We start from the raw sequence: 18,313 nt of genomic DNA, 5'->3' as shown, positions 1-18,313 counted from the left end.
CATCCTGAATTAGCCATGTAAAAAGACCCAGGTACTGTCAATTACTAACCCCAAGTCAAAATCTGGGAAAGATGAGGGGCCTATTAAGTTGAAAGACAATGTGCAGGGAGGGTGCGCTGGGAAAGGGCAGACGGTCTTACCCTGGCTCCTCCAGCGCCTGGCACATACCAATATTTGCTGGGGACACCCAATATTTGCTGATAAAAGCACATGGTCATGTACACCATCAAATTTCCACAGAGCCACCTACTATGTGCAAAACATCTGAGGTGGCTCTGGCAACTTAATCAAGAGTTGTCACCCACCTGCCACCCCCCCTCAATTCATAGTGGAACAGATTTTAGTTTTGCTTTAGCTTCACCTGGGCTCTGAGTAGAGGTTTCTAGAAACATTTCCATGTTTAACAATCCCTAGTCAGGAAGGAAGCTGACTCTTGCCTCCAAATCACAGATAACACGTCCTCTGATATCCAGTTACGTAGATGATAATCACTTTTACATATTATGATTAAGATAAAATTCAAAGGTAAGAGAAAATGGGGGACATATTTTTAATGCAGAGCAAAACTAGAAACATTTTATCAAAATAAGAACAATATCAGCCTTATCTCTCCAGTATTTAAAACAAAAGCAAATTTTGAATTATGGGAATTTCTTGGCTCTACCAGTATGAAATGCTACTAAGCAGTTTGTTTTCTGTTTTCCACTCAATGAAAATACCTGTTGAGTTCTTCTAAGTGTCCCAGATTTCAAGACAGGGCTGGGGGCTAGGGACTGATGGTTCCCCAGCTGATGGTGCCCTTTCCCACTCTAACCACCATTGTCTCCCAAAGGCTTTCAGATGAAAAGGCAGAGAGGGAGAAAGGGCTGAAAGAGATTCCACCAAAGGAAGCATTGCTCACAATGGCTTCAATAGTTTTTGGAATCAGCTGGCCCCCATGACACCCCCGGCCATGGTGATGGGTGATCTGAAAATGAAGCATATCAAAATGCTATTGATAAGCTAAATTACCAGACAGCTTATCTGAGGCCCACATCCGCCATATGGTGCCCCAACTTCTGCCGCCTGTTGCTGCTGCAACAATAGGCACGCCTACCCAGAAAGCAGCATCGGACAGAAGCCCAGCAGCAGTGGCATGCAGGGCGGCTACTGTGTTTACATTTTATTTTGTGCTATTAACTCTGGGCCTCCCCCATCCCAGGAGAGACTTGAAACACACACACATACATTCAATGTCAAAAATAGGTGTTCGCTGCAGACACACGCAGGCACACTCATGTGTGCACGTGAATGGGTACACATCAGGTGAACAGAGAGAAAACCAGATGTCAACTTCAGAACTGGAGCTGCCTGGTGGGGGAGGGGGAGGCAAGCAGGCTCCAGGCTAGGGCTGCAAGCAGACAATGAGCTTTTCTCAAAACACTGGGGCGGGCGGGCCTTGGGGAGTGGCTATTTAAAACACTTGGCTCCTTTTATTTCACCACCATGGAAGTGAATTCGGCTCTGAAGTGCCAGAGCAAATGAAGTCATTTGGTTTCCTCGGGCTCCCTTTGCATTCTAGCAGGAGAAGTGAGGCCAGACGAGAGAGTTGGAGAGTAGGAAGGTCCAGCCTGAAGTTGTTCTTTCTTCCACTTAAAATCGATTCCACAGAGGATTTGGGGCCTGGGCTTCATTACCTTTTTTTTTTCCTTTGAAAAGACAGTAAGATCATAGGAAATCTAAAGGACATTGGACACTGGAATGAATGCTGTCAAAGACGAGCCTTTACAAAATGCCATCAAGTCAAAGTGTAAAGACGCCAGATAAGGAGATCAGCTTCTAAAGGCTTCGTTGGTATAAAAGATTAATGGTGGCTCTGTCAAATGAATTCATAAGATTTCTGCATTTCTTTCTACTTTCTACTCTCTCTAAAAAAGGTTCCTATCTTTACAGACATGATATCCTTCATAATAATAAGCTATTCATTTCTTAGTTTACTATCTATTAGGGCAAAGACACTGGTTTTCAGTTAGAGCTCAGAACACATAACATCTGGTTATGCAAAAATGCACAAGATGCAGGTCTGGATAGGTACAAAGCTAAAAAAAAAAAATAGTGTTTCCTAATATTCAGATCTACTTAACTGTTACAGAAAGGCACTCATTTCATCCCCCCAAATCTCCCACACCTAAGCAGACAACATTCTTGGATGAACTTTTCAAATTTTCTTAAACATTCTCAGTTTTAAAAAAACACACAACTCCTTTCAAGTTAAATTGAGATTGCACTTGAACTCTGTCCAAGAGCTGAGCTGAACTGAATTATGATAATTAGAAAGCTGTGCCTATAAAAAAAAGCAGTGCAGTTCATGCATTTTTTTTAAAAGTTCATGCCAGAGAATATAAGTTCAATATGTTCTCACATAATTAACATTTCCCACCATTAGCAGCAGTTTTTCAGTTTATATATCAGTAAAAACAACAGCACTCGTCATTGTTGTATATTCCCAGTCAATAGTGTTTCAGTCACTTAACACATACATCTAAACCTGTCAGATGCCTAAAAGCAACCACAGATTTCCCACTGGAGACAACAGTGACTTAACTTATTCATCAATAAGCTGGATTTTTCTCTGAAACCCATTTTCCAGTGTTGGACCCTGTCCCTTAAACTAAAACTACTAATGAAATCCTAGGGCAGAGCTTTAATTAATTAGTTTTTAAACTAATGTGAAAAAAAAAAAAGGGCAGAAAGCACTGCATCAGGGTAGTAAATATTGATTTTTTAAAAAAAACTGGGGGAGGAGAGAGGGGCCCATAATACAGCCAGCATGGAGCCTTCCTTTGGTCTGCCACAAAAGCAGAAAGGACAGCCTCTTAGAACAACCCCCCACCCAATCCAATCAGAAGAGAGACCAGTGGTTTCACAGTTAGCCAGGACTCCCAGACTATGGAAACTATTTTTTGAGAATCCTCCCAACCATGCAAAAAGTCAGTGAACAAAAGAACTTAAGAGCTGAGAGTGAGCCACCCTTTAAGGGAAACCATCCTGAAAACCTACCCCCTTCAGCACACCCATTTGCTTTGATTAAAATAAAAAAATACATATTTTAAAATTCTCTTATTCTGTACCACTACGCAGTCCAAATGTATCTGAAGAAATGGCTGAATTTCAACGGTGAGTGTAAATATGGGATAAGGTCAAAGAAGCTGGTGATGAGTATGTTACAGATTAAGGACTCTTCAACAGTTAAGAGCTTTGAAATAAAACAACATAAAAACCCACACAAAAACCCTCCAGATATTTAGGTCCAAATATTCAAGCATTCAAAAAACTACCCCAGAATAGGGAAAGCCTCAAACCTCCCAGATTTCATTAAAAAAAAAAAAAATCCAGTAATCATAATACCGGGGGGGGGGGGGTCCCTAACTTGGTATTTGCCAAAAAGCCCAACCCTGAAACAGTACGTGCTTAGCATGAACCTGTATTACTTGATGTTATCACCTTTGTGAATATGGAAGAATAAAATACATCACTGATACTGTTCAAACATGATTGGGATCTAATTTCAATGCCACAGGGTAATCTACGTCTCCAACAGATAAAAAGAAAAAGCACCACACAGCTCTAGAAGATTATTCCAGCCATCGGTGAGTCCACAGAGCTAAGCAGCGAAGTCTAAGTGTGCCGAAGGGCAAAAAGCTTACAATACTACACTTTCCTTACTGAGTTCAGAAGTAGGACATCAGTACTCTGCTGTTCCAGTCACTGAACTCTAAGGGGGAAACTGTCATGCCCGAATTTATCAACAGAAAGGTGGGCTCTGATTTTCCTACGGTTCGACAGAGAAAGCTGGACACTTGCTCTGGCCAGCATTCTTCAGTCTTAGGAGAAAACAGGCCCCCAAAATTTTACAACTAAACAGAACCAACCTCTAAGCATAGCTTTCACTGAGCAACATATTTTTTTTTCCTTTTGTAATCTCTTTATTAGAAACAAGACGAGATGCCTAAAATACAAGCTTTAAAAGTGTTATCTACCTGCTATCTGTGTGTAAACATGGTCATCTTATGTACACTAGATCATATATGCAGTTATTTGCACCAACCTTCTGAGTGATAAAATACAACAATTTTCATTTGCAGGCAGTATAATTATGCTCACAATTAACACGTAATAACACATGAGATTAGAGAAGAGTAATCCCACAGATGTGCAGGCTCTTTTACAACCCCTGTGTGTGAGAGATATCCATCCATTTCTGAAGCAACAAATCTTAAAATATTGTTAATGGCACAGCTCATTTCTTCAAAGACCTATATAAACAACGCTTGGGACCTACATTCTCTAACTGTCCCTGTACACATTTTTTTACTGAAATGTGACAATAAATATGATCTAGACACAGATGACAGAACACTGCAAGTTATATACTTGCCAAATTTGCCCATTAAGAAATGCCCTCTTATACTTGTTGTTCTGTATTGTCAGAGCCAGCAAAATTCAAAATTGTTTACAAATGACTGAAGTGCAAGCAACAAAAACACAGAACACTGGTTTTCCTTATGACCTGCTTGTCCTTTTTCTAAATAAAAGGGATATCAGTCCCCAAAGTGAGTGTATGAATATAGAATCCATGCTGTATAAAGCAAAAGAGGGATAGAGAAAAGGGGAACAGAGGAGAAGGCTGGCTTCCCCCAGGCTGTACCCCCATCCCAACTCTCCCTTATGTTTAATTAGTTCTCTGCTGCGGAGCACACACACATTGTACCACAATGCAAGAAAGCACCTCTCGGTGAGAAATTCATTTCAATCTGGCTCAAACTAAGCTAGGTTGCCCTCCTCTTTAAATTAAATTTCATTAAGTATATGTCATGGTGAGTCCTGGTTTATGTTTTGGGAAAAGAAAAAAAAATCCCTAATAATCTCTCAGGCATATTCTCTGGAGTTCTATTTGCTACCTTACAAAAGATCACACAGAGGAGGACTCTAAACAAAGATTCTTACCTATAACATATTTTTTCCTCTCAATGTCAGGGCAAAATGTCACACTGGTTTTGCTTCAAAGTTGTAAAAAAAAAAAGAAAAGAAAAGAAAAGATATTCTAATATTCCCCCTAAAACTGTGGATCAAATAATAGTTATCATTTAAGTAAAAATAAAATGGTCTGCCTTGGCACTTTCATACCACCAGCAAGAACCAGTAACGGATACTGCTTATCAGTTCATTTTTTTATTCCAACAACAAATAAAAGAATTGTAAACTCTGTTTAAAACCTGAAACCTGAGAGTTCAACAGAGTTACACATACTAAGAAACGCTAAACAAAAATATCTGTGACCATTTATGGAAATAGTGAGATTAGAAAAATAAGCCTTTCCCCGAAAAAAAAAATTATCAACAATTCAAAACCTCGATGTTGACAAAGGTTCAACTAATCCATTTGTCTTTCCTGAGTCACTCTGTAATTAGTTCTACCGTTTCCTTCTGAAGAGGAAAGATTCTTACCAAAGTTGGATCTAAGTCTGGCCCCGTATAAGCATTCAGATGCTATTGGGCCCAAAGATCCTATTTACAGAAGGGCACAGACCCAACTGTGGAAGGGTGAAGAAGCACTGGGCACGACCTGAAGGCTGTTCCCAAGCACTGCCTCCAGAGTTCCCTAGCAGAGGAGCCCCCCATGGATAAGACACAAGCAAGATCCATGGCAGGCTCAGAAAAGGAACCCACTCCCTGCACTGACCATGCAGGGAGATCAGGTCTTCCTGAAAGGATCTGTCTACTCAGGAAACCACCTGCAGGCACCCAGCACACCACAAATGAGCAGACCATCTAAACTTCCAGAAACACCCCAGTGAAAGGAAGGGAGGAAGAAACGTGTGGTTGTCCTGAACTGATCGTATTCCGCTCCTTTGCAATAATCTGTAGCATTTTAATTTTTTACACTATTTTCATATCTGATAGGTTTTGCAGATCTTTCTGTCCCAGGACCTGGCTTCCTCCAAGGCAGTGTTTTTAAAACATGGCCTTTTTACATTACCCGCTGCTGCAACATCATCTGTCTCTAAGTTTCCAGTGCTTACTGAGGTCAATTTTCATTTCTACAAATCACAGGCAGCCACTTGCCTCTGAGAAGTTAACAAGCCTTCTGAGAAATGCTGGTGGCTGGTCTTTCATTGTTTCACAAATATTTTTTTATCCAGTGACACCACTCAACTTTAAATAAATCTTTAAAAAGAAAGAATTTGAAAGCCAGGAAAATTGTGATCTGGATTTTATTTCTTTCGTGGGAGGAGAATAGGGAGGTGTGAGCCCTCTATTGTTTTCAACTCATTTAAAATGTTGCCTCTCCGGTTTTTTTAAAAAATATACTTTTAAAAAAGGAAACTCACAGAAGTTGAACTTTCTTTAAAGCGGGCCTCTGGACTTTTGAAAACAAGTGTTGCTGCTACGAACAAAGACTAGAAGTACACCCTGATTTTCTTCCCTCCTGGGGATCATTTCTCTTCCAATAAACAAACAAATCCCCCAGTATTTCCTACCGAAGGGAAGTTTTCCAGGGAGAGTCTCCTCCAGGGTTTGGTGGTAACTGCGACTCAGTCTTTTTTGGACACAATGTTTCTGCTGACTCCTGAAAATTTTCCACTTGAGTGTGCAATGAAGGAGCGGCGGCGGCAACAGTCCTGGAGAAGCGGCAAAGACGACCGTGCCTGCTTTCATCTTGGAGAAGAAGGAGCGAAACCCCCGCCAGCAGCACAAGTCGGCGCAGACCCTGGGCCGGCCTCTGGGGGCCCCAACGACTGGGGGCGGCACGGGAGGCTGTCGGGGGAGGGGGTCGGGGGGGTTCGGGCCGGCTTCGGGCTCCCAGGCGGCTCTCCCCGCCCGCGCTCCCTCGAACTTCTGACTTCTCCGGGAAAAACGTGAAAACGGCCCGCGGATGTGAGGGTATGTGCGTGTGCGCGCGTGCGGGCGGGAGAGGGGGGCGCGGGGGGCGCGGCGCGGCCGGCCCGGCGCCTCCAGGGCCGCCAGCGGGGGCCGCCTGTTGCCGCGCGGGCTCCGCAGCGCGCGGCCCAACTTGGCGTCCCGGCAAGTCGCGCGGCGGCGCCGGGCAGCTCACCTGGAAAGGGGCGCGGGAAGGCGGGCGAGGGGGCCCGGCCCGGCCCTCCGCGTGCCCGCTCGCCCGTCCGTCTCACACAAAGCAGAGCCCGGAGTGAAAGAGCAGCCGGAAAGGGACGGGCCACTGGCCACCCACCCCGCGGCGCCCCGTGCGCCCCTCGCACCCAGCATCAGCCCCGCGCGCCAACTTACCTCGCGAAGGGAGCCGCCGCCGCGCCCGGTGAGTCCGAGGCAAACTTCGGAGCCGCTTCTCCCGCCCTCAGCTCGGTGCCCGTCTCCCTCCCCGGCTCCTGGTCCCCGGGCTGGACCACCCCACCCCTCCTTAGCACCGCTCCGGCCCCGGGGCCGTCTGGGCGCACGGGTCCGCTGCCCGCGGCTCCGGGCAAAGGTGGACGGGGTCGGGGGGCTTCACTGCATGGCCTGTCCCTGGACGCGGCCGCCCCGGGCCCGGGCCCCGCCGCGCGGACTGGCCCGCAGGGTGGAAGCGAGTCTGCAAAGTGCTTGGTGGGCGCCCGCGGCGGGCGGCGGGGCCGCGGCGGCGGCTGCAGAGGCTCGGCTCGGCTCGGGCGGCGAGGAGCGGCGCGAGCGATGCTAAGAATGTTCGGAATGAGGACAGGAATGAAATGAACGCCAGGACCGAACTCGCTCCGGAGGGGTGGGGCCTCGGTGACGTCATGCGGCCTGCCGCCCGGGGCCGAAGGCGGGGCCTGCCGCCGCCGGTGACGTCATGGGGAATCGGGGCGGGCCTGGCGGGGCCGCCTCAATGTTGGGGCGCGGGCTCCCCCCTCCGAGGGGCGACGGGGCGGAGTCCTGCGCCCACGGGGGAGCGTGGCGCGCGCGGGAGCCGCCCTGCCGCCTCCCGGCGCGGGCTCCGGGCTTTGTCCCGAGCTGGGCGGGGCGGGCGGAGGAGGAGGGCGGCCGGGGGAGTGTGCGTCCGCGCGGAGAACGCTGGAAGCCTGGGTTCTCCCCGTGGGGCGGGCGCGCGGCTGAGCTGCGCGCGCCGCGTCAGCCCTGCCTCGGTTTCCCACCGCAGCGCGGGCGGCCGCCGAGGGAGCGCCTGGCATCGCGAGCATCTGCAGGTCTGGAGGAGTGAGAGGTCTCTCCTGGACATTCAGGTGGATGCCTTCCCGGGGCCGGATTCCCAGCCGGCCATTCCTTCCTCTCCTTTCTTTCACTTTATAAAAGTTCGAGGCTCTCTTTCAAGTCCAAGTGGGCCCTGCCGTTGGGAAAGGAAACCTTTAGCGTAGCAGAGAAGTGATCATGACGAAGTTCCTAATAACCCTGGCCCTGTGAGCACGGTCTTCTCCAAGCCACTCAAGAAATTCAGTGCACTCGTTGCTGTGGGTTGTACTTTTCTAAAGTAATGGCTCAGGTTAAAGACTTCTTAAGTTATAAAATGCTATATCCGGAAACTTCACACCATATTTTTGTTTGTTTGTTTTTTTGGTCGGTAAGCTTCACTTCCATAATAAGAGAATTATATTTTGGTATCGTGCTTTTTATTTTTTCAATTTATCTTTATTGTTGAAAGTATAACAGATGTCCCCTTCCCCCAGCCCCCCCCTCCATTGAGCCCCTCCTTCCCATTCCCGCCCCCTCCCCAGAATTATTTTAATCCTACCTTTGGAGGTAAGGACCCAAAAGTGACATAGTAGACCCAGTGGGTGTACTGTATCAGAAAACAGCTGGGTGAGGTTGACTCACTGTGACAGAACTGTCAAAAACGCAGGGTCATTATAATCTGCAGTTTCACCTAAATCAAAATAGTAAAGCAGTTCCTGTACTGGTGGCCTCATCCCTTCTAGGCACTTTCCTCTTCTTTCCAGTTGGTGCCTGAAGGTAAATAATGGTGTCTAATTTATGTGCCTCAGGAAGCCCCTATATAGAGATAACTAGAAGAAGGGGAATGTGACTCTCATTCTACAAAACATAAATTTTACTAGTGCATATTTTCCTTGAAATTTTTGTTGAGAAAATTAACATGCAATTGTAAAAAAAAAAAAAAAAAACATATAGTAACACTGAGAAATAGTTTACTTTGCCCAGTTCTCCCCAGTGGTAATGTCTTCCAAAATCGCAGTCAGGATATTGACATTGATACAACCCACCTTAAATTTTCCATTTCACTTGTACTCATTTGCATGTACCTGTATTCCTATTCAATTTTCTAATCTGTGTGGGTATCCACCACCATGGTCAGGTCCTAATGCATTTTATTTCTAGTTTGTATGAAATAATAAGGTAATGTAATGAGGTTCACAATAATGACCCTAGCCACCTTAGCACTGGTTTTTGGAAATTGTAAAAACATAATTTGGCACTAAAACTGTCCTAGATATATCTCTCCAACTATTCTCGTCTTACAAAAGCTCCTGATAGAGTCTGATGGTAGTGGCAGCCAAACAATAGGGTTTCTAAACCACCATTTGTTGGCCCAGTGCACCTGGGTGCCTTTCAGAATCTAGCTCCTATCTCACAGCCACCTGGCAATACAAGGTCTCCCATTCCTTACTGAATGACAGAAAAATTCCTGGGCCTGGGATTCAAAGCTCTTCATGATGTACTGTGACTTCCTGACCAGAATTTTCTCCAGTTCCTGCCATCTGCATGCGTTTTTTGTTTTGTTTTCCAGGAAGACTGTTCAATTAGGTATTTCCTCCCTAGGACCCGCAAAGCTCCTTGCACCAGACGCACTACTTGGACCAGTGTACCGGGATGATGCCCCCGTATCTGAGCCCCTAGAAAGTGGGCTGGGTCTCACTCAGCTAAGCATACACTTCCCAGGACCTACACATAAACAGGAGTAACTCTTGTGAGTGAGGATTCAAACCCAGGCAGTCCGGCTCCACACTGTATGCTCTTAACCTTCCCTTCAACCGCCCAAATATAGTGAGTACTACACAGAATGCCAAAGACCAACCATCTGCCAAGGCGGCAGTGGACCCTGCGATGTAACAATGGATTTGTGTCACTTATGATACAAGACAGTTTGTTACCGCCAAGTATTAGGAAGGAAGAAGCTAACTTGTAACACATTAGAGACACAGTGATCCACTTCATGGTAACTCATGCTGAGATAGAAACTCTGAGTGGGCCTTAAGGTAGAAAGGAAAGCCCTTGGGTTAGAAAAGCAATTTTCAACCAGTGTGCTGCAAGAATTTTTAAAACTTGCAATACCTGACTATTTAAGCAGGGGCACCGGCCTCTTTACTCTTAGATTGCCAAATAAAATTTAAAAATTACAACAGTCAACACAAACAACAATAGCTGTCTGGTGTGGATGAATCAAAATTATACTTATTTTTTGTCAGATCGGCAAAAAAATACATTTTTGGGTGTGCCACAGGATTTTAGTCATAAGTTTATGTGTGCCATGAGATGAAAGGGGTTGAAAATTGCTGGGTTAGAACTTACCCTAAGGAAGCACCTGGCGCAGGGATATATTGCTTTGTAGGACAAGATCTGTTAATAATAATGATACAATGTGTCTTATTTCTAATGAAGTTGAGCACCTTTTCTTATGAAGAGTCCAGATGGTATGACCACTTTGGTATTAGTTAGTGAAGTTGAAGATAAGCATACTCTATGCCCCAGAAGTTCCTCTTAGGAATGCAGCCAAAGGAAACTCAGGTACATGTGCACCAGGACACTCATACAAGAATATTCTCTGTGGCATTTTTATAATAACTCCCAACAAGAAGCAAACCAAATGTCCACTCATGGTAGCAAGGGAAAAATGAATTGTGATATAATCACACAATGGAATACTATACAGTGTTGACAATGAAGGAAGTATAACCTTATACAGCAACATGGATGAATCCTAAAAATATATCATCGAGTGAAAGAAGCATTAAATAAAAGAATCCATGTAGTATAGTTGTGTTTATATAAAGTTTAAAAATAAGTACAATTTAACAGCATTATTTAGAGATGTATACTTCGGTGGCAAAACTAGAATGAAGGGAAAAAACTAGATAGAAGAACATGAAGTTACCAATAAATCCGGGGTGGTGGTTATCAGTAGGGACAGAGTGTTGTGACAAGGAAGGGAAAAGTGAGTGGGGGCTTGTGGAGTGCTGGCAATGTTATGTTTTTCTCTGGCTACATGGTGTCCACCATCATGATTCATTAAGCTACATATTTGTTTCAAGCACTTTTTTCTATATATCTGTTACATTTCAGCATTTTTAAACATTAGAAATAAATTGTGCAGAGAGTTGCCAATATCAAATGCTTCCCGTGTGCCCAGGACTTGACCTGCTTCTGAATCCCATCCCCTCTCACATTTTCACAGTCTTTTAGTATACATCATTTCCGCTCTTCTAGATCTTCAACCTCACTCTATACTGGACCCTCTTCATGAGCATTTAAACATACAGAAGTCTCTTTCCCATCTTAAAAAGGACAACAACAAATAACCTATTGCTTTAACCTCATCCCTAGCTACTGTCCTTGCTCCTCCTTTTCACAGATAAACTTTTGAAAGGAATTGACCTCATTACTTCCATTTCTTTTACCTCCCACTATTCCTCAACCCTCTTCAATTGGTCTTCTGCCTCCACCACTTATTTTATCAAAACAAGTGTCCCTGCAGCCTTCACGACTCAGAATAGCTAGCTCAGTGGGCCTTTCATCCAACCTATCTTGGATCGTTCAACATTGTTGACCATCACCTCCCTGAAACATTCTCCCTCTCTTCCTGGCACAATCTTTTCGTTTTCCTCCTCCTCCTTCTCTGGCTGCTCACTCTCATTTCCCTTTGCCAACCCATTTTCCTCTAGCTAGCTGTTAAATATTACAGTTCTGGATCCTAGGTTTTCTTCTGTTCTCAATGCTGTCCAGTCTCCAGCTGATGCCAGCTACTTGACTCCATTGGTTTTGATTACCATTTGTTTGCTGTTGTCTTTCAGACATGCACATGCAATCCATGGGTCTCCTTGGAACTCCAGACACATACTTCTAATTCCCTGCTTGCCAGTATAACCTGGGTATCTCAAAAATTATGTCAAGCAACCTGTCCAAAACTGTGATCTTCCACTATGAATATGATCCTTGTCATGTGTTTTCCATATATCTGGGGGAAGCACCAGAAACCTAATGTCAGGCATGATACATCCCTTCCTGCTGAACACCCTTCCAGAGTGGTCTACTCCATATAGGACAAGTTCATCTAAGGGCCTGCATGAGCCAACCTCGCCCTGCCTTTTCAGGCATCTTGCATCTCTCCCTTTCAACTGGGTGTTCCTAGCCCACAGAATAAATTTTAGTTCCTCAAATTTACCATTTGCCCACAAGGCCCTTGTTTGTGTTAGCATAGCTCCTTGGAATACTTTTCCCCTCCTCTTTGTCGGATTCCTTCCTCTTGTCCTGTTATTAGCTCAAATGTTATTTCATCCAGTGAGGTTTTTTTCCTGATCCTCAGACTTTACCACATGGTTTTCTATTGTACTAGTTATCTAATGCTGGATAACAAATATCTCCCAAGCTTACTGTCTTAGACAGTAATAATCATGTATTACCTCTCATGATTTCTGTGGGTCAGGTGGTCCTGGCTCTTGGTCAGTCTCTCATGAGATTGTAGTCAGATGTCAGCCAGGAAGGCAGGTACCTGAAGGTTTGACTGGGACTGGAGTTCCCACTTCAAGACTCTTCACGCCTAGGGCTGGCACGTTGGTGTTGTGGTGGCCATAGGACCCTGTTTCTTTGTACTTGGACCTCTTCATATTTCTTGGGCTTGGGCTTCTTCACAACATGGTCGCTTGGATTCAAAGCCAAGCACTGAGAAAGGGAGAGGGAGGGCGACAGCCTTATTCTTTTTCTTAACTAGCCTCAGAAGCCATATTGCATCTCTTTCACCCTATTCTCTTCGTTAGAAGTGAGGGGAATTAGATACTAACTTTTAGAGGGAAAGTGTCATAAGATCTGCAGACATTTAAAAAATCACCTATACGCTCCCTTCCTAGACCTGTCACAGACTGAAATTTTAGGTAACATAATTATATTATAAAGATATAGTATGTAATACATAGTATATATGTCTGTGAGTACTTGATTAATGCCTACCTTCCCACACCAGAACATATGCTAGTGAAATAAGCTAGTGGAACAGGAATCATATCTCCTTTGCCTAACATTTTATTCCCAGAACCTAGCACATTAGCTGGTAACCAATGTGGAATAAATATATAAATAAGTTATTAATTATGTGCCACAACACAGGCAACAGCTTATTTCAGTAGGTATCATTCTTTCCATTTTGTAGATGTGGAGTTGAAATGACTGGACAACTTCCTCAAGGACCAAAGATTGAATCAAGGTCTCACTGATACTAAGCCAGAGCTACTTCTAGGACTCCAGACGTCCTCCCTGTGACCGCAAAAGAAGCACAGAAGCTACTTTGGCCAGAGTAGAGCCTCCTGTGTCCTCACACTTCCTCACCAAGAAGACTTGGGGCAGCTCACTCGGCTTCCCAGGTGTATGGATTTAAGGGCAGGACCTTCACTACGGTAAGAAAACACTCAGATTATAGTCGTGAAAAAAAAAAAATCATTCTCCAAAGTAATGGATCTGTGTGAGTGTGCTCATCAAGAACAAAAAGGAGAGGATGTGAAGTTTCTGAAAGTACAAGCTTATTGTTGGGAGGATCAACCAGAGTTGTCACTGAGAGAACTAGTACCTCTCAGTAAATGGCCAAATCTCTACCTGGCCCATTGCATTCCTCCACTCCTGTAGAAGGTCTCATCTCCTTCTTCACTAAGGAGAAGGGGCCATTCAATAGCTGCTCTGTCCAATGAGGGGACCATTCGTCATGTGTGGCTGTTTACATTAATTAACATAAAATTTTAAAAGTCAGTTCCTCGGGGATGTTAGCCACATTTCAGGTGCTCAGAAGCCACCATGTAGCCAGTGGCTACCATGTGGGGAAGTGCAAATAGAAAACATTGATATCATCACAGAAAATTCTACTGCACAGTGCTGCCAGAGAACCAAGGTAATCCTAGCTCCAGAGAATTCCAAGTCCATGGGAAAAGAAAAAACTGAGGGCTGGAGGAATGTATCTACCACAAGGAGAGCCCCAACTCACACTTGTAGGAGAAGGTCACCAATCCTGGGGCTCTGGGCATGGATTTGCCTCTGGAAATCTGTGGTCTCTCATCAGGCTTCCTGCTTCTCCATCTATCCCGAGCCATCAGCTTCGTTGTATTTTATTTTTGTATTACAGTTTGCATTCAACACTATTTTGTATTAGTTTCAGATGTACATTTCAGCAGATAGACATTCATATACTTTGCATAGTGTTCCCTCTAATAATTCAAGTGCCCACCTGGCACCCTAGATAGTCACCACAACATCGTTGACTATATTTCCTGTGCTTTCTCTTATATCCCTGTGCCTCTTTTGAAACTACCAACTAGTACTTCTCAATTCCTTCCTCTTTCAACCTCATTTTAAATAATCACATCACTCTCCAGACCAGACCTCTCCTTGCCTGCTGTCCTGAACCCACTGAGCCTACCCTAGCCTGGAACAACACATGTCTTACCCCTTTCTCTGCTTCAAACCATTCCATCTCTATACTCAGGCTGGTTGCTGTCTCTCCCGTATCATAGTATGCGATTTCCCGCCTTCTCAATGGCACCCCTCCCCCAACTTCTCCATCAACATGTGTTCCAGATTCTATGTCCCTTCACCTCCCTGGAGAACTTGCTTTGCACATTATTCTCTCTCTCCATCATATTCCATCTTTCTCTCCACCAGCACTCTCTTCAGCCTTCAGGTATGCACAGCTTGCCCAACGATATTAACAACTTTAATTGACCCTTTAGGGGCCACCATCCCATCTTCCCCTTCACATCCCTACCAGTTGCCTTTGGGGAGCTGTCTGCAGAAAGGCTCTACATCCTCATTCCCCACGTAGGTCCTGGCTCTCATCCAAATCAGTTGCTTCCCATTTAATAAAACTTGTTCTGGGTAAGGCATTCAGGTCTCTCCACAGTCGGTTTCTGACCTAACTTCTTACCCATCTTTCTCTTTGTCATCTAACCACACATCTCTTCACCAGCCACCACACATGTCTAAAACATTCATGTGCCTGCATCTTTATTAATACCATTTCTTTTGCCGGAAATACTTGCTCCATGCACATCCCCTGCATCTTTGGGGGCTGAGCTCAAGTGGCTCCTTCTCAATGAAGTCTTTCTGGTAATGAAAGCCCATGGTATTTCTCTGACTCCCACACTGAGCACAGACCACCTGGGGCTACTATGTATTGTGTATGGATAGTTACCTTCTCTCCCTAGCTGAATTTCAGGGTGCTTCCTGGGAAGGAATGAGCATGCATATCTTTGCACTCCTAAGAGCTCTTAGATGCAGAATCTTGTGCACAGTGGATATTCAAATATTGGTGGATTGACTCATTCACTGACGTATCCCATCATCACTTATGGAGGGGCCAGGAGTAAACCAGGCAGTACTCTTTTAAATAAGCCTCCTGGAAAGAATATTCTGAAATGGAGACTGTCACAGCTATTTGCTATGTAAATGACCTGAGGATGAAGGTGGCACATTAAAACGTAATATACCTCTTTGGAAGATCCTGGAGCTATGGGTATGAACAGGTGCCAGGAACTAGGAAAAGCTGCAGAGATGACAAGCGTTGTTGTCATTGTTGGTACATTTTGGTGGTTAAAAAAAAAGTTGTGGGGTGTGTGTGTGTATGTGTGTGTGTGTGTGTGTGTTCCTGCTTGGGGCAGAGAGTGGAGTTGGTACAGGGAGAAAAGATACAGGCTTTGGAGGCAGGCAAACCTAGTCCTGGACCTCAGCCTCATTGTTGACTTGATGTATGAAAGCGGGTAAGTGGTCTCTCTTTACACTGTAGAAGAACATTATTGACCTAAGGAAAGGTTCATGATAAAGATCTAAGCAACAGGATATCATATTTATAATTCGTTTTTAAAAAGGGTATGTGAATATACATGTATGCACAGAACAAGGACCAGAAAGCTACCTGCCAGAATGCTATAGATATTTCCTTTGGCTTTTTCTGTGCTTCTCAAGTTTTAAGGTACAGTGACTTTTTAAAAGAAGGCCCGTTAAAATAATGTGGGTTAAGGAATTGTAATATCAAAACCCCTAAGCATCTGTGTTTTTAAGTAGTTTAAATTATTTCTTTGGGTTTAAAGCTATGTGTGTTTTTCTTCCAACATCTGAGATATTCAGAAAAAAATGAGAGGAAGTTGAAACACGATACCCTATCACTCCCAAATTTTTATTGTGTCTTTACTTCAAATAAGAAAATTCCAGTATACATGCCTACCTTGGAGAAATTGCAGGTTTGGTTCCAGACCTCCTCAATAAAGCAAGTGTCGCAACAGAGCAAGTCAGAATCTTTCTGCCGATGGAGAGTCTCACCTTCAATTTGTAAAAAACACAACATCTGTGAAGCTCAATAAAGCAAAGCACAATAAAGTGAGGTGTGCCTTACAGCCTCGTACAGCCATTTTAATTAGGAAATTAACACTGACCTTTGAGCCTCTAACCTCATTCAGGTTTCCTCAATTACCTAATAGTGGCCTTTATAGCAAAGGATCCAGTCCCAAATTATGTGTTGAATTTAGTGATGTCTCTTTAGTCACCTTTAATATGAGTCGGTACGTCAGCATTTGCTTAACTTTTGTGATTTTAATGCTTTGGAAAATCACAGGTCAGTAATTTTGTCCCTTAATTGGGGTTTGTGGTAGTTAAACTCCAAGATGGTCGGCAATGATTCTCTCCTCCCGGTATTCACACCCTTCGGTGTAGTCCCCTCCCACTCTGAACCAGAAGTGACATGGCCAGGAGACTAGTGAAGAAGTGACGGTATGTGTCTAGAGCAGTGGTTCTCAACCTTGGCTGCACCTTAGAACCACCTGGGAATCTTTTTAAAATCCTGATTTCTGGGCCTCATCCTCTGGAAATTCTGTTTCTTGGTTTTGGGGTGGGGCCACAACATTAGTAACAAAGAAACAGAATTTCCGGAGGATGAGGCCCGGAGATCAGGATTTTAAAAAGATTCCCAGGTGATTCTAATATGCAGACAAGGTTGAGAACCATTGGTCATGAGGGTAAGCCACTTTGAAAGTGGGCTTTCCTGCAACCTCAGGAACATAAGCCAGAGCTGCCCTCCAAGCTGATCCCAAATTCCTGAGCCACAGAAACTGTGAAAGATAATAAATACTGCTACTTTTTTAATTTTTAAATTACATTTATTGGGAGCTGGGGGGGCATTGGCTAATCAAATTATATAAGTTTCAGGTATACAATTCTATAACACATCATCTGTATATTGTATTGTGGGTTTACCACCCAAAGTCAAATCTCCTTCCATCACCATATATTTGATTCCCTTTACCCTAATAAATGCTATTTTAATCCTCAAAGTTTGGGGGTAATTTTTCACACAGCAATAGCTAACTAATAGAGATCTGTTTGCTTCCTCATGGTTAGCTACAAGCTACCCATCTTTGGCAGGCACACCACAATGCTTAAGCTGTGTTCTGATTGCATTCTATACATCATGTATCATTTTAATTTGTTACCTTATTGCTGATGAAAAGTTAGATCACTTGATTAAGGTGGTGTCTGCCATGCTTCTCCATGTAAAATCACTCTATTTGTCTGTGTATGTAATTAATAATTTGTGGGGAGTAACTTTGATACCATGTAACTATACTGTGTCTTACCAAACTTTCACTTTATTCATTAATTTAAAAAAAATCTATATGGATGCTTAGACTCCTATTTTATTAAATGAATTATAACCCATTATTATCATTATTTTTTGATGATCAAATCATGCCATATTTGGCTAGTTAGAGCCCCTTCAATTAGTTTCTATGTCCTTTTGATACATTTCTATCATTTTATGAGCAATTTGCAACTTTCTAACACTGAAAAAATGTTCCCAACACATCTGATATTTTCCTTGGCCAGAGCTTGTAATTAGCCATTTCACCAAAGAGACATGATTTCTTTTAGTGAAGAATGGTTTTTAGAAGTGAAGATCTGGATGTTAGGTATGCTCATTGCTTTTGGGGTGCTATACTTCCTATTAAGTATATCTTAATAGGAAGATTTAGGTGATATATTTATCTACTTATATATAACTTCTATTTTCTCTCTCTCTCTCTCTCTCTCTCTCTCTCTCGGTGCACAAAAATTTGTGCACTCGGGGGGGG

General features: G+C 43.9%; 1 protein-coding gene and 1 long non-coding RNA gene across 11 annotated transcripts in view; one reads left to right on the top strand and one right to left on the bottom strand.

Annotated features, from left to right (window-relative positions):
• TEAD1 (TEA domain transcription factor 1) overlaps nucleotides 1-7,678 on the bottom strand; it is a 262,434-nt gene extending 254,756 nt beyond the window's left edge. For 7 of the 8 annotated variants that reach the window (XM_059708928.1, XM_059708932.1, XM_059708934.1 and 4 more), the window contains exon 1: nucleotides 7,287-7,678. The gene's annotated coding sequence lies outside the window, so the exon portion shown is untranslated. Of the gene's footprint in view, nucleotides 1-6,520; nucleotides 6,659-7,286 lie in introns of those variants that run through there. The other variant, XM_059708929.1, reaches the window with a different exon arrangement.
• Nucleotides 6,661-18,313, top strand: part of LOC132240980 (uncharacterized) — a 91,438-nt gene continuing 79,785 nt past the window's right edge. The window contains exons 1-2 of one of the 3 annotated variants that reach the window (XR_009454438.1): nucleotides 6,661-6,923; nucleotides 13,360-13,603. This is a non-coding gene — a long non-coding RNA (uncharacterized LOC132240980). Of the gene's footprint in view, nucleotides 6,924-6,953; nucleotides 7,315-7,748; nucleotides 8,210-13,359; nucleotides 13,604-18,313 lie in introns of those variants that run through there. The other 2 variants (XR_009454437.1, XR_009454436.1) reach the window with 2 other exon arrangements.

Source organism: Myotis daubentonii, chromosome 9 (assembly GCF_963259705.1).
Source record: "Myotis daubentonii chromosome 9, mMyoDau2.1, whole genome shotgun sequence".
In the NCBI taxonomy this organism is placed as follows: Eukaryota; Metazoa; Chordata; class Mammalia; order Chiroptera; family Vespertilionidae; genus Myotis; species Myotis daubentonii.
Note: the sequence above shows the minus strand (reverse complement) of the source record. Positions and strands in the feature narration are given on the sequence as shown.